Raw genomic sequence first — 14,559 nt, 5'->3', positions numbered from 1 at the left:
GCTCACTTTTACCCGGCGTTGATCGAATTTTCTCTACTTTCAATAAATAGGTATAATATACATATAAACCTTCCTGAAGAATTTCTTTAAATGATTGTGAAACCCCTATCAAACTCTGTTGCTTAGTTTAGAAGAATTAAGCGCACAAACAGACATACGCGGATAGTATAGGGGAAGGGAGGGCAGGATGGAAGGCTTAACTTTAAGATGTAAAAAAAATTAGAACAACATAATATTAATCCTTTATTTTAATAAGTCTTCATAGAGATCTTACATGCTTATAAAATTGCGTTATTAAAAATAATTAAAACTTAGTATAAAATCTGTTAAGACTCATAAAAGAAAAACAGGAATAATTCCATCTTGCCCTAACCCTGAGGGCAGGATGGAATACTTATAAGGGCAAGATGGAATAAATAGGATATCCTTGCATTTTACAATTGACACATAAAAGACAACCGTTTTCTATGTCTGAACATAGTTCATGTGCCTAACCACAACACTCTGGACACTGCACCCAGTCCTCTGTGGGCGGTTCCAAATATGCTTCTCCACATAATACACACAACACATCGTCTTGTGTTGACTGCTCCGGATGTTGTAGTATGTTATCATCTTTTCCTGTCCTTTTTTCCTTTCCCTTACCCTTTCCTTTGCCCTTTCCTTTGTTTTTCTTGCCATTGATGACCGGATTAAGGACTAATTTTGGTTTCGCTTTCAGCTCCGTATTTTTTTCAATAGTTTCTTTGAATGGAGAACTAGTTAGGATTTCTGATTTTTGACATCTCAATTTTCGTTTCTTTATTGTAGGAGTAACTTTTGGTGATATACGTATTTTAATTGGAGAAACTAAGTACGAGGTGGATGGTTGTTCCAAACTCTTATCAATAACACCTGAACTCGTTTCTTCTGACATCGTATTCTGTGTATTATCAAAATTAAGTTGCACTTCTTCATCCTGTATTTTTTCATAACCATCACGGAAAGTAGATGTTTCATTGGTAATATTGTCTGCAATATTGACATTGACGTGAGATTGGCTTTCAATTGCTGAATCATTTGTGTCGGAATTTTTGTTTCCCTCATCAGTCACAATGGAATTTTGTTCGCCTTCAATTACTGGAGCGTTTTCATAAACAGTGGCCGGTGCAAAGTCTAAATCTGTAAACAAATGTCTATTATATGGGAAGATGCCAGCCTTTCTGAACCCACTAGTGGCATTTTGCACAGTAGCACTTTTTTCATAGGCGATGCATACTAGCCTAGCTATATCAAATTGATTTACTCTTCTTCCAGGATGATTATTTTGAAAAGTGTCAGGGCTTGCTCAAAAGCCACTTTGAATGAACGGTAAACCGAGACGTCCAATGGTTGCAGCTTGTGGCTTGTGTGGGGGGGAATACTGACCATGATTATATGTTTTTCTCGAGCAAAATTTAAAGTTTCTTGGTTTTGATGAGTAACATGATTATCTGAAATTAATTAAACAGGTCCATCTGCTGTTGGTCTTGTTTTCTCAATAAGTATTTGAAGCCAGTTGTTAAAGGTGTCATTAGTTATCCAGCCCGAATCAGAACACCAAGCTTGAGAGCCATTGAGAGCTCCATCCAAAAGACGTTTATTCATTCTCTTCTTGTGTCCAAATATAAAGAAAGGTGGAATGAAGCGACCAGTTGCACTGCAAGCACAATTCATTGTGGTAAGTAGCCCTTTTTCTGCTGTTGCTACAACGCCTACTTGTGTTTTGCCTTTTGTAGAAATTACTCGAGGAGGTTTAGAGGCACTAGTCTTAACACCAGTCTCATCCATATTATAGATGTCACCTGCGTGCGATTAAAAGCAGAACAACGATCTAAAGCTGTGGGTTCCGGTGTCCTGTAAGTTAGTTAGTGTTGCCTTTTCATAAATTCGTTAAGCCATGATCCCCCAGCCTTCTCACATGTAAATGGATGCGGTATTTGTTTTGTACCGCCACCTCATAAGCAAATTGCTGTAGACTTTCTTTTTTTAAGCCGTAAAAAAGGGTGTCCCGTTCAATGGCAAGGTCACAAATTTTTCTACCAAGTTCTTTCGAAAAAACAGTTGGAAATCTACGTAGGTTTTTGGACGCGATACCTTTTTTGATATAGCGGTGTAAGTTCCGATCGCAATTCCATATTTCTATGAAGCTGCGCGTATTGTAGTAGTTACAGCTTCGTCCATCGCTATCTGACAAGTCAAGATCCAAGATCCTATGTTGCTCTTTCTAATATACTTGAACACTATATATAAAGAGAATCATTCTCAATTAGTTGAAAAAAATTAAAACAGAAATCAAAATAATTGCACGCGGGCAAAATGGAAACTATTCCATCTTGCCCTAAAATGCAATTTTCCATCTTGCCCATAAGCTAACTGCCAATAATAATATCAATATCTTAGAAAATCCTTTAATTTTTTTCCTCTTTAAATATCAATTCATACAATCTATCCCTTATAGTTAGTGTTTATAAAAACAAAATGGTAGTATTACTTACTTTGTATGAGTAATCACACTTTTAAAGTCAACTGATTTTGTAATAATTCGTCGCGAAAATACAAAACACGCGTGTAAGTCGCTTGGTGGCGCGAGCCGAACCGAGTCACCGGACATAAATACAACATGGGCGCTTATATCTGTGTGCATAGAGACGCGGGCACTTTGTCGCGTGGTTTGCGATAGGTTGATAGCTTCCATCTTGCCCGCTCCTTCCATCTTACCCTCCCTTCCCCTATTATATTTATAGAAAGTAGAGAAAAGTCAATCTTTTATAATCAAGTCGTAAAAATATATTTTCGGAACTACATTGCTAAAGTTGGCTAAGATACATCAAAATAATGTACCAGGGAATTGAACAGGGTTTTCCAATAAGAGGTGTTATTTTGAATAGCCCGCTATTTCGATAGATGTTACTATTGAAGCTGTCATTTTTTTGACATTTGACAAGTAGAAACTACGCCATTGATAAAAATGGAACGATACACGCTTCAAAAACGCATTGAAATTATTAAAATTCACTTGAGTGAATCAAATGCAAATCATCTTGAGTGATGAGGCCCATTTGCACCTCGGTGGCTTCGTCAACAAGCAAAATTGTCGCATCTGGGGCTCGGAAAACCCAAGAGTTATTGTTGAAAAGCCTCTTTATCCTCAACGTGTTACTGTTTGGTGCGGTTTATGGTCCGGCGGAGTCATTGGACCTTACTTTTACGAAAATGAGGTTGGAGCAACAGTTACGGTGAATGGATTGCGCTATCGAGAGATGATTAATGATTTTTTTATGGCCAGAATTGGATAGTATCACAGACATAGGAATTAATAGACGAGAAGATAATGGCGAGGGGTAAAATCAACTGTTGAAGAACGAAGGGGGTGAAGCTGACTGTGATTCGTCAATAAATCAATCTGACAGTAAATAGGCATCTCGCATTATAATATCACCATTTACTTCTTAAAAGTAAAATCTGCTTTTGAATGAATAGACATTTTTACATGGGAGCGCAAATTACTCGCCACGTTATGAACAAATTTGCGAAGTCCAAATTTGGCAAAAAAATTCGGTTGTATTTTCAGAGTCGAATATTTCGTTTAAGTATTTAGTTAAGAAACTTTTATAAATGTTCATAATTTACTTCCCAGCAACCAACCAGCTTTGTGTTTCGCGTCCAGACATGTTTCTACAACTGATCCATATTATACAATGTGAATATGCTTAAAATAAAATAAAATAATGCTTATATATGGAATGTAATACGACAATTGGGTTTATTCTCTTTTTCACATCTATTTTTACAAGTTTTCATAGCATTAGGTCAACATTTTGCCGTGTTATTTCGTAAAATGAACCGATGATGCCTCGACCATAGTTCGCACAAGAATGATGACGTCACGTTTTCAAATTTCACTTGAGGCCATACGCGAACACAGCCGGCTCCAATGGAACCGGTATGGGGAGTGGGGATAATACGCTTTTAATCACTAAGGGCAGGTCTACTAATATTCATATGTCAATGGATAGTATTGATTTGGACAACGTTTACTTTCAACAAGACGACGCTACGTGTCACACAAGCAACGAAACCATTTATGTTTTACGATTGAATATCAAAATAACACCTCTTATTGGAAAACCCTGTATATCTTAAAAAGGCCCACAGAAAAGTCCACTACGGTATAAGGATAACTCACTTGTGCGTTTAGTTCTTCTAAACTACGCAACGGATTTTGATAGAGTTTTCACTATCATTTAGTAAATTACTTCCGAAAAGTTTATGTATATAATACATGCATGGTTTATTTATAAAAAAGCTGAGAAAAGTCGAGGTATTGTAATCAAGTCGTATAAAATTTTTGTGGGCACTACATTGCTAATGCTGGCTAAAGCTTATGAGATACATCAAAATAATTTACTACGGAATTGTACATCTTAAAACGGTCTACAGAAAAGTTAAAGCTGGTATATGTCTATCTCTTAAGGATAACCCCCCAGTAACGCCGGGTCCACATCAGCTAGTCTTCAGTATGAAAATTCTGTCTGCATTGTTTGTACTCGCAAAACTCGAACAGTAGTCGACCTATATCGCTGAAAATTTCAAGGTTTTTTCTTATTAGTGCCAGGAGTGTTGATTTTTGTAGATTTTTAATATGGATTATGAGATGAACGAAGAAAGAGATGCAAGATTTCAACTTTGGAGGTGGGTTTTGGTACCGTCGCCCCGAGAACCATTTATTGGATAACCAACACCTCTAGCATAGATCACCCAAAGTGGTTCGCTATGTTCCGGGTTCATCTCCTTTCCTTGGAAAGACCCTCAAAAAATGATCCTCACAACATATCCCAATAGGAGATCGTAATATATAACTTATTGAAGCGTAGAATAAAAATGAAATATTGGCTCGTTCAACTATCCGAAAGTCTTGCAATTCTTTGCGTGAAATTTACGCGCAGAGAAATACTGACCGTTACAATTCTTCCAACTGATACGGCATCAGTTGGAAGAAATTGGGATATGTTGTGAGACTGAAGGTAGTGGAGAGGAAAAGGAGATGAGGAAGAGGAATTTATGAAAGTATAAAGCACCTAACTATTCAGATCTCGTCACAAAACACGGCTAAATCTATTTCAAGTAATGTTTAATTATTTTCCATTATAAAACGAGTTAATTATTATCGCTCTATTATTTACAATAAATATCACAAACTAATTAGCAATTAATCAAATTTACTTGCGCACGCCGGAATTTGTCAAACCGGCAACTACAAAGATAATCAAATTATTTAAAAAATCAACCCTGAAAAATAATTTGTTTTTACAATGATACAATTAATTCGCAGGGAGCTAAGTCAACCGCTCTACCGACATTGCCAGATGCCGATCGGGTAGGACCAAAATTTATTTCTGTAAGGCGAAGCTTAATCCTAAATCAATATTTAGATTAATCTTTATAACGAATTTGTGTACATTGTGAACACCAAAATATATGCTTTAGATAAATTGAAAGTTTTTCCTATCGTTTTACTTGAGTAGATTACAAATAAAAAAAAACAAATTACTCAATAAAAAATATAAGTTAACACTAATAAAAAATAAAAAAAATCTAAAAAAATTAAAACTGTTACAGTTTCATTGATTAAATTTTTTGCCTTCTTATAAAATTATTTACAAAATAAATAAAAAACAGTTTTTTGCTTGAAATCGAACGTTTCTAGACTGAGTTTTTTAAGCGATTTGAATGCCTATTACATACAATATAAGGTATACCAAGAATATACCTACACATTTTTGGCTTGTTGCTTCCTCTTAACTGCTGTAACGTCAACCAATTTCATGTCTGCGTGTTTGTGCGTGATTGCCACAAAGTTGATAGATTGCATTGTCATAGACAACGACTCTATCCGCCGAGTTTCAGCTCCATCGGATGCTGGAAAGTGGAAAAAAAGGCAATTCAGATAGAATTTTTTCTAAATAATATTTAACTGAAAAACACCAAAGCTAAACGAAGCAACTTCACATTTAATATATTGTTTTGTTTCAGTCCTACAAGTGACAGTTGACAAACGACAGACTGACAGCTGACAGACTGACAACTGACTGACTGATCATGCGGCTGCTACTAACATTCTGGCTAGTAACGCTGGCAATTACCCAGATAGCTGTAGCCAAACCAACGAAGGAAAACTCGCAAAAAGCAGGTTTCAAAGCTACCTGTGGATATGATGTAAGTTCTTCATCATTCTCATGTTTATTTTTGATATTGAATGTTGAATTTGGCAGCCAGCTCTGGTCTGAAGCTCCAAAATACCTGAAAAACCCTTGAAACGGGCTGTCCGTTTGATAGATCCCTCTATCTTGACAAACGGATCGCATTATTTAGAGCACAGGCATCAGGTTGGTATGATGTCCTAGTTCTACCGGTAACAAAATGGACGATGTTTCGAGGAACTAGAAAAACACATTTTTATTATTTTCTTATTTATTGCTAGAGCAATCTTGATTAGTTACAAAACTCATTGTAGGACGAGAGGAACTTACAATATATAAGTGGGAGTTAATAGGTACCATTGTACATTGGATATTTTGATATCAAAATTATATGTTTTACATACGAAACAGTACACAAATAGAAAAAGGGAGGTTAAATAGAACAAATGAGAAGAAACAAAAAAGAAAACAGACAGGGATATACACATAAGCACAAAGCCAAGGTAGGAATTTACAAGAAGGTACTTACCCACTAATACATTGGTAAAAATAGATTATGCTCGATTACAAATACAGGGGATAGGAAAGGAGAGAGAAAGAAACAAAAACAAAGTACAACACGACCAGAATTACGTATTTTCGTTTTTTATTTGTATTTAAAAAATATTCTTTTAAAGCCTTACTTTGAATTTTTGGATTATGATGGCTGTTTTTATACAAATCTGGAAGAGAGTTATAGAGTGTGTAGGCAATATAGTTAAGAGATTTTATTCCATATTTCGTAGTGCGGATTTTATTGTTATTCCTAGTATTGTGGTTGTGGATGTATTGATTGTAAAGTAGCTTGATGTTAGTATGGGTTGATTGTTGGGTAATTTGTAGGATGGTAGTCGTGATTTCATGTTTGGGAAGGACTGTGATTGGAAGGATACTGGACATTAAATACAGGGTTTTCCAATAAGAGGGTTATTTTGATATTCAATCGTAAAAGATCAATGGTTTCGTTGCTTGTGTCGCACGTAGCGCCGTCTTGTTCAAAGTAAACGTTGTCCAGATCAATACCATCCAATTCCGGCTATAAAAAAAATTATCTCTCGACAGCGATCCATTTACCGTAACTGTTGCTCCAGCCTGATTTTCGAAAAAGTAAGGTCCAATGACTCCGCCGGATCATAAACCGCACCAAACAGTCACACGTTGAGGATAGAGAGGCTTTTCAACAATAACTCTTGGGTTTTCCGAGCCCCAGATGCGACAATTTTGCTTGTTGACGAAGCCACTGAGGTGGAAATGGGCCTCATCACTAAAGATGATTTGCATTTGATTCACTCAAGTGAATTTTAATTATTTCAATGCGTTGTTGAAGCGTGTATCGTTCCATTTTTATGAATGACGTAGTTTTTAATTGTCAAATGTTAAAAAATGACAGCTTTAAAATTAACATCTACGGAAATAGCGGGCTATTCAAAATAACACCTCTTATTGGAAAACCCTGTAGATGTCGGTTGACATTTGTCATGAGAAAAATCAGAGCAACAGTTCAACAGCTCCGCTGTGATTGAGCGATTTGCCGGCCTCTGTGTTTCATCCCTCCTACAACGTGGGTCTCTTCAAGTTCAACGCACGTTCACCCCCTCCTCTCATCAAAAAGACCCCCCACGTAGCATTCCCAATTATGACATAGGCTCTGAGTTAATGTAAAATATATATGCAAATATTTTTTTTTAAATACATAGTCCATAATGAAGTGCTGTTACCATTGTTTCTCAACCTTTTTAGGTATGGACTAAAAATCCTACAACCTCACTATGTACAGTCCTCGTACTTCATTCCTGACGTAATTACCAAGACTTTTTAAGGCAAAGCTTAATGCCAAATCACTATATTGATATGACGAATTGGTGTACATTATGAATACCAAAAAATATGCTTTAGATAAATTGAAGATTTTCCTATCGCTTCTCTTGAGTAGAATACAAATAAAATTAAAAAAATACTCAATGAAAAATATAAATGCAAACTACTAATAAAAATATTATTTCAATAGAAATGTATGAACGCGTAAAAAACAACTTTAAAAAATACAGTATTATAGCTAAGATTATCTGTGACAGTTTCACTTGGTTAAAATTTTTTCTTTCTTATAAAATTATTTACAAAATAAATAAAAACAAGTTTTTTCTTGAAATCGAACGTTTCTAGACTCCGTTTGTCAAGCGATTTTAATGTCTATTACCTAGGATATAAGGTATACCAAGAATGTACACATTTTTGGCTTGTAGCTTCCTCTTAAGGACGTTATACATTAACTATGTATAATTTCATATTTAGTATCTCATGACTTGTAGAAAAATGTACGTGAAAGTCAAAATAAATTACATTGAATAAGAAGATAATACTAATAATTCTAAAAGAAACATGAAACAGAACAAGAATTTTTTTTTCCTAGTTGTGACCGTTAATTTTTTGAATATATTTTTTTGGTCGATATTTTACTCACGACGCCTACAGATAAAAGTGTATCAACTTTTGTACGGCCGTATATCCTTTCTGCTTACTTACTTTACCAATGGAGATCTGAGGGATCAACTGGTAGAGGGATCAACTGTCGAGGGATCAACCAACAATATTATAATCGTACCATTTTAAAGATTAGAAATTAATTCTACAGGGTTTTGCAATAAGAGGTGTTATTTTGATATTCAATCGTAAAAAATCAATGGTTTCGTTGCATGTGTGGCACGTAGCGCCGTATTTGTAAAAAATAAATGTTGTCCAAATCAATACCATCCAATTCCAGCCATAAAAAATCATTAATAATCTCTCGATAGCGATCCATTTACCGTAACTGTTGCTCCAGCCACATTTTCGAAAAAGTAAGGTCCAATGACTCCGCCGGACCATAAACCGCACCAAACAGTCACACGTTGAGGATAGAGAAGCTTTTCAACAATAACTCTTTGGTTTTCCGAGCCCCAGATGCGACAATTTTGCTTGTTGACAAAGCCACCGAGGTAGAATTGGGCCTCATCACTCAAGATGATTTGCATTTGATTCACTCAAGTGAATTTTGATAATTTCAATGCGCTGTTGAAGCGTGTATCGTTCCATTTTTATTAATGGCGTAGTTTTTACTTGTCAAATGTTAAAAAATGACAGCTTCAAAAGTAACTTCTACCGAAATAGCGGGCTATTCAAAATAACACATCTTATTGGAAAACCCTGTACTTCGAAATATTGTAGACGAATGTTAGTTTAAACAATTTTTATTTATGTCCCGTGCAAGGCAATGTCAATCGTAAAACATTAATAGATTAAATAAAGTTTAATGTCCAATGCAAGGAGATGTCAATTATAATAAGTAATCAAATAATGTTATAAAATTGCACGGTTTAGTTATATACACAATTTATTTTTAATCTAATCACGGAGGATTTTTTTTTTATAATTGTTCAGTATCGTTTTAACTTTTCAAGATTTCTTCGAGAGAATTTTTCTGTTTTTTTTTTTAACATTAGCTCCGCACAGGAAGCCTTGAGGTAAAAAACTTCAGAGCCTATGTCATCTTTGGGGATACTGGGTGGAGAGTATTTTAGGGAAAGTAAGAAAAGGAGGTGGGTCGAGAGAGTCCGGATGGAGAAGTCAAAAGGTGTCCCTCAACCAGTCTCTCCTGATCTGGCCCGCCACGCAATAGGTGAGCAACTGCATCAGCCGAAAAGAACTAGACAAACCTCACCCCATAAACCCGGGCACCCATGCAAAGTCATCACGTGGGTTGACCTATGGCAGGGGTGTTGGTTATCCAATAAATGGTTCCCGGGGCGGCGGTACCCGTACCCGCCTTCCAAATTGCAAACAATTGAACTCTTTAAATTTTTGAGTTCCTACAAAAAATGTATGTTATCATTGAAAAATAATATCTATGCATTTGAAGAACTGAAATTGTAATTTTAGTGATTTGTTTTTGAGTTATTATGCCGTGTTGCGCTACCTCCTTCTTTAGCCAACGTTTCGGACAGCATTGCAGTGTCAATCATCAGGGCACACATCTGTCCACATATGATCTGATGGGCGACCGGATAAATCATCAAAATTATAATTCATCACATCTTTAAAAAGTTATATAAAGTCATGGAAAGTGATGAAACAAAAACTTTATTAACTGTATTAAGTAGGTTAGGTATTAGGTTAGATTACTTTATATCACTTTTTAAAAGTGTGTTTGAATTGTCGCTGTGTTGGGTTATCATGGAACCGATCTGATGATGGACAAAACAATACTGTCCAAATCGTTGGCTAAAGAAGGAGATAGCGTAACACGGCATAATACCCCAAAACAAATCACAATTATACTTTTGGCTGTGAAAATTTCAAATCATACCTGAAATGGTAATCATACGAAATACCCTCGATAGAAAAAAATCACAAAGTAAGCTACGAAAATTATTAAAAACACATTTTCTTCTGTTATTCAATATGTTACAAGCATAGAAAAATATTGTGTTTCTTTAAATGCTACTTTAGACATTCGTCAAATTCGAAAGATTTTTGTTATATTTTAAACGAGTTGTGTTTTATTAAATATTTGAAATTCTTATAGTGTTTAATATTAGCGCGCTCCCTCCAACATTCGTATTTACGTATATCGCTTTCTAAACATCTTCTTCTTCTTTTTGAATGCTTACTACAGAGCCATACATAGTCCTAACCTCAAATATTCCCAACCATCTGGAGCCAGTAAGACTATTGCATCGCCAATTGAGGTATTTTGTGATACTGAAGGTGTCTGCTTCATAATAAAAGTTTTCTTTTTTTATCATTCCAACATCCCCCAATTAGAGATGGCATGGTTTCACTGGCTCCAGACAACGGGGAGCAGTTGAGAATAAGGTATTTTGGGGTTCCAGCCTGGAGGTGACTCCTAAATCCAACTGTTGCAGGTAATAATGATGGTATTTTTTATGTTTCAGGCCTGTCACCCCATCAAAAAGGGAGTGACCAACGTTCACATTGTTGCCCACACACATGATGATGTCGGTTGGCTGAAAACAGTGGACCAATACTACTATGGCAGTAAGTGGCACACATTTATTACTCTAGCATGACATGCTTACCTCTGCAGGCGGACAAAATAATACAGCCTTCATAGAAGATGCGAGTTTGAAACCAGGCTTGCGCAGTATAATTCATACTAGCAGATAAAACACGGTTTTAAAACTTCAATGGTTCTTTTTGAAAATAACAGATGGCGCCACTTCCATTTGCAACAGTGCTAAACTGTACATTCGTTAGGATAATAACATCAGATTCCTACGGTCTTACTAAAAAAACGGGGGTGAAAATTCAATTCAAATGGTCAATGAGGATGTACGTGAAAACATTATTAATATTGAAAATAACATAAAACTTTTTCATTCAAAATTACACAGCCAAAGATGGTTGTTGATCTGTTGTATAATTTGAAATTTATCATCGAATTTTGAAATATTTCCAAGGTATTTTGAATGTGCTTTATATTTCTTCTTTTCGAAGATGTCGTTGAAACAAATACCATTTAAGAAAGTAGATAATATTACATTTAAGATAATTGTATTTGAAATACAATTTCATATTTATAAATTGGAATATTTTGATTTCAAAAATCAAAAAAAAAACAATCATATTTTTACGCTCGAAACATCAAAATATTGAGAGAATGCGAAATTGCCTTTTGTTTAGGATATCGACAAGAAAACTGTCACCTCGCTTATAAATTAATCTCGTTTATAAAATAAAACAAATATTATTAGAATCCCTAGAGAATAACAACAATAATAATGAGATTTTTAGTTCATTGTCAGCGCAATAAATGTTGATTTTTATGATTGATATTTACCTACACGTACATTAAAAATTTATGTTATTAAAAAACATCACTTTCATAGAATTATTAATAAATTCACGCGATAACAGTCTTTATAACAGTAGTATCATTAAATACACGTTGCTGCTGTTAAAAAAACTACATTATGTCGACTGTAATTCGACTCCGTATCTAATTCCAGTGTTGAGATAATGCGAGTCTTTCTCGATCGTCCCCGACTAATTCTACCAATTTAACCAATCTCTAAACACTCATGGCACTAATAAGAACAAACAGCGAAATCGGATAAATGATAGAGTAATGCATACGGGACAAACAAAGAAAAAATAATTTTTATATTTACGCATTGACTTTATATTATTAAATTCGTTTTTTTTTCTTCTTTTACTTCACTTTATATTAGTCCTGGATCAATTGTGAATGACCCACTCAATGAAACCCGCTCACGATCTTCCAAATGGAGAGAGGGTTATTGTTTTTTGTCAGCACCCGGGTCTCGCGACCCATTCTCGCGACCTAATCTCTTGATCCGGGTAATGGGTGTTGAAGTGGCGAGGCGAGCGCCCATAGATTGTTAGCACCCAGGTGTAAGTACCCTTCGAATTACAAAATTTGCCTGTAATAGAGATGAAAGTAGATTCCTGAAATCTAATATAAGATATTCCTCTGGTTCCAGTTTCCAATTATCGAACAACAAAGAACCGCCTTTTCTTCCAGTTACTTTTGGAACCAGTTCCCGATGACCGTAAGGTTAATAGGTAACAGGTTTGATAAAAAAATATAAATTCATGCTGTGAATATATTACCTACCAACGTAAAATTAAAATGAAAGTAGCCAGTGACGAGTAATCGGGTTTCGGGTCGCGTATTACCTGATATGGTAAGCTCAAATAATAATAATAATAATTGGATGACTTGTATAGCGTCGTTTTTGTGCAAGATCACCTCAAGGGCGCTGTACAAACATAAAATACATTCAGTGGCGTAGCTAGGTAACCAAGGGCCCTGGGGCAAATTAAAAAATGGGGCCCCACTGCTATGTAAACTGATTAGGTTTTATCAAATAAAAATATGAAATATACAAACACTTTAAAAATGCTAAGCTACTTAAGCTCTTTTTTGTGCACTGCAGACTGCAGGGCAGGTAATAAAAATATTAAACAGTAACAACATAAATTACAATTAATACTTTGTGTAGGTTTGGCTAATAAAACGAAATAGAGAAGATTCAAGGGTTTATTATATAAAGGTCGGGCCTACCAACTGACTAAATAACCTTTATATTTACAATTTTTTCCTAGCTTTAGTTTTCGCAAAAGTATCAATGACTTCGTTTGTTTTCAATTGCTATTAGCGGTAAATGTCGGAGTTGAGTTTGGCCCATCTTATTTCTTAAATAATTTTTATTATTTTTAATTTGCTAAATGACCTTTCAGCTGCTGCAGAAGTGACAGGAATTGTAAAGAATAATAACATTACTGTAAATACTTCCGTTAGGTCGCATTTGAGCACTACATATTTGCTCATTATTTCCGTATATAATTGGTGAACAGTCTCATCACACTGGCACATCATAGCCTAGAAACACTTCTTTTACTTCTATATCAATTGGCTGTCCATTTTCCGATCTGGTTATTACTGCATACCTCACAACAATGCTTAGCTGATCTACCTTCGATATGTCCTGTGTCGTATCCATTATGATGGCAAAAAACGGTGACGCTCTAATTTGTTCTAGTAGATGGGTTTCGAGTTTGGTCCCCAAGCTCTCAATCATTTCATTTTGAATTGTTGCACTCAGATATCTTGTAGATCCTAAAAACATAAAAAAACACAATTTCAAAAAAGTCAAGTCAAGTTAGACAGTTAATATAAACAAAATAAAACAATAAAAAACTTAGAAATTATTATTATTACCTTTGGGCATATCCAAAGCTCTACAAAGGACAGAAAATTTCCGTGGTATCCTTCCTGACTTAAGTCTTCTTGATGTCCTCTCAAAGCCAAAGAACTCTTTGCCAGGGTAAGTATGATATCGCATAACCTTTGAAGAACCATTTTCCAAAATGATGCTTCTTTGCGAATTTCATTTTTAAGTTCCTTGTCGATAGTATTAGTATCGTTTTTTTCCCAAAATTCATACACAGCACATGCTTCCGAATGGCCACTCGAACAACTGTGTTGTTTAATTCTTTCTGATAAATGCTTCCAATCTCGAATTCCCGTACACCAAATATTAAATAAACGGGTCGCTTCTACGATTCGTTCTTAAGTTCAACAGCTCGGCTGTGGAACGAACTGCCGGCCTCTGTGTTTCCTCCCTCCTACAACATGGGACTCTTCAAGACCCATGTTCACTCCTTCCTCTCCACAAAAAGACCCTCCACACAGCATCCCCAAAGATGACATAGGCCCTGAGGGAAATTATTTTCTTCAATGATAACTAGCGGGGCACCTAACCCAACTTATCAACTT

At 35.5% G+C, this 14,559-nt stretch overlaps 1 pseudogene; it reads left to right on the top strand.

Annotated features, from left to right (window-relative positions):
* Positions 1-6,120: 6,120 nt before the first annotated feature.
* The window catches only part of LOC149415941 (lysosomal alpha-mannosidase-like), an 86,008-nt pseudogene continuing 77,569 nt past the window's right edge, over positions 6,121-14,559 (top strand).

This window comes from Hesperophylax consimilis, chromosome 17 (genome assembly GCF_061612785.1).
Source record: "Hesperophylax consimilis isolate HC1 chromosome 17, BYU_Hcon_1.0, whole genome shotgun sequence".
Lineage (NCBI taxonomy): Eukaryota > Metazoa > Arthropoda > Insecta > Trichoptera > Limnephilidae > Hesperophylax > Hesperophylax consimilis.
The sequence above is the reverse complement of the archived record's forward strand: the minus strand, read 5'-3'. Positions and strand labels throughout refer to the sequence as shown.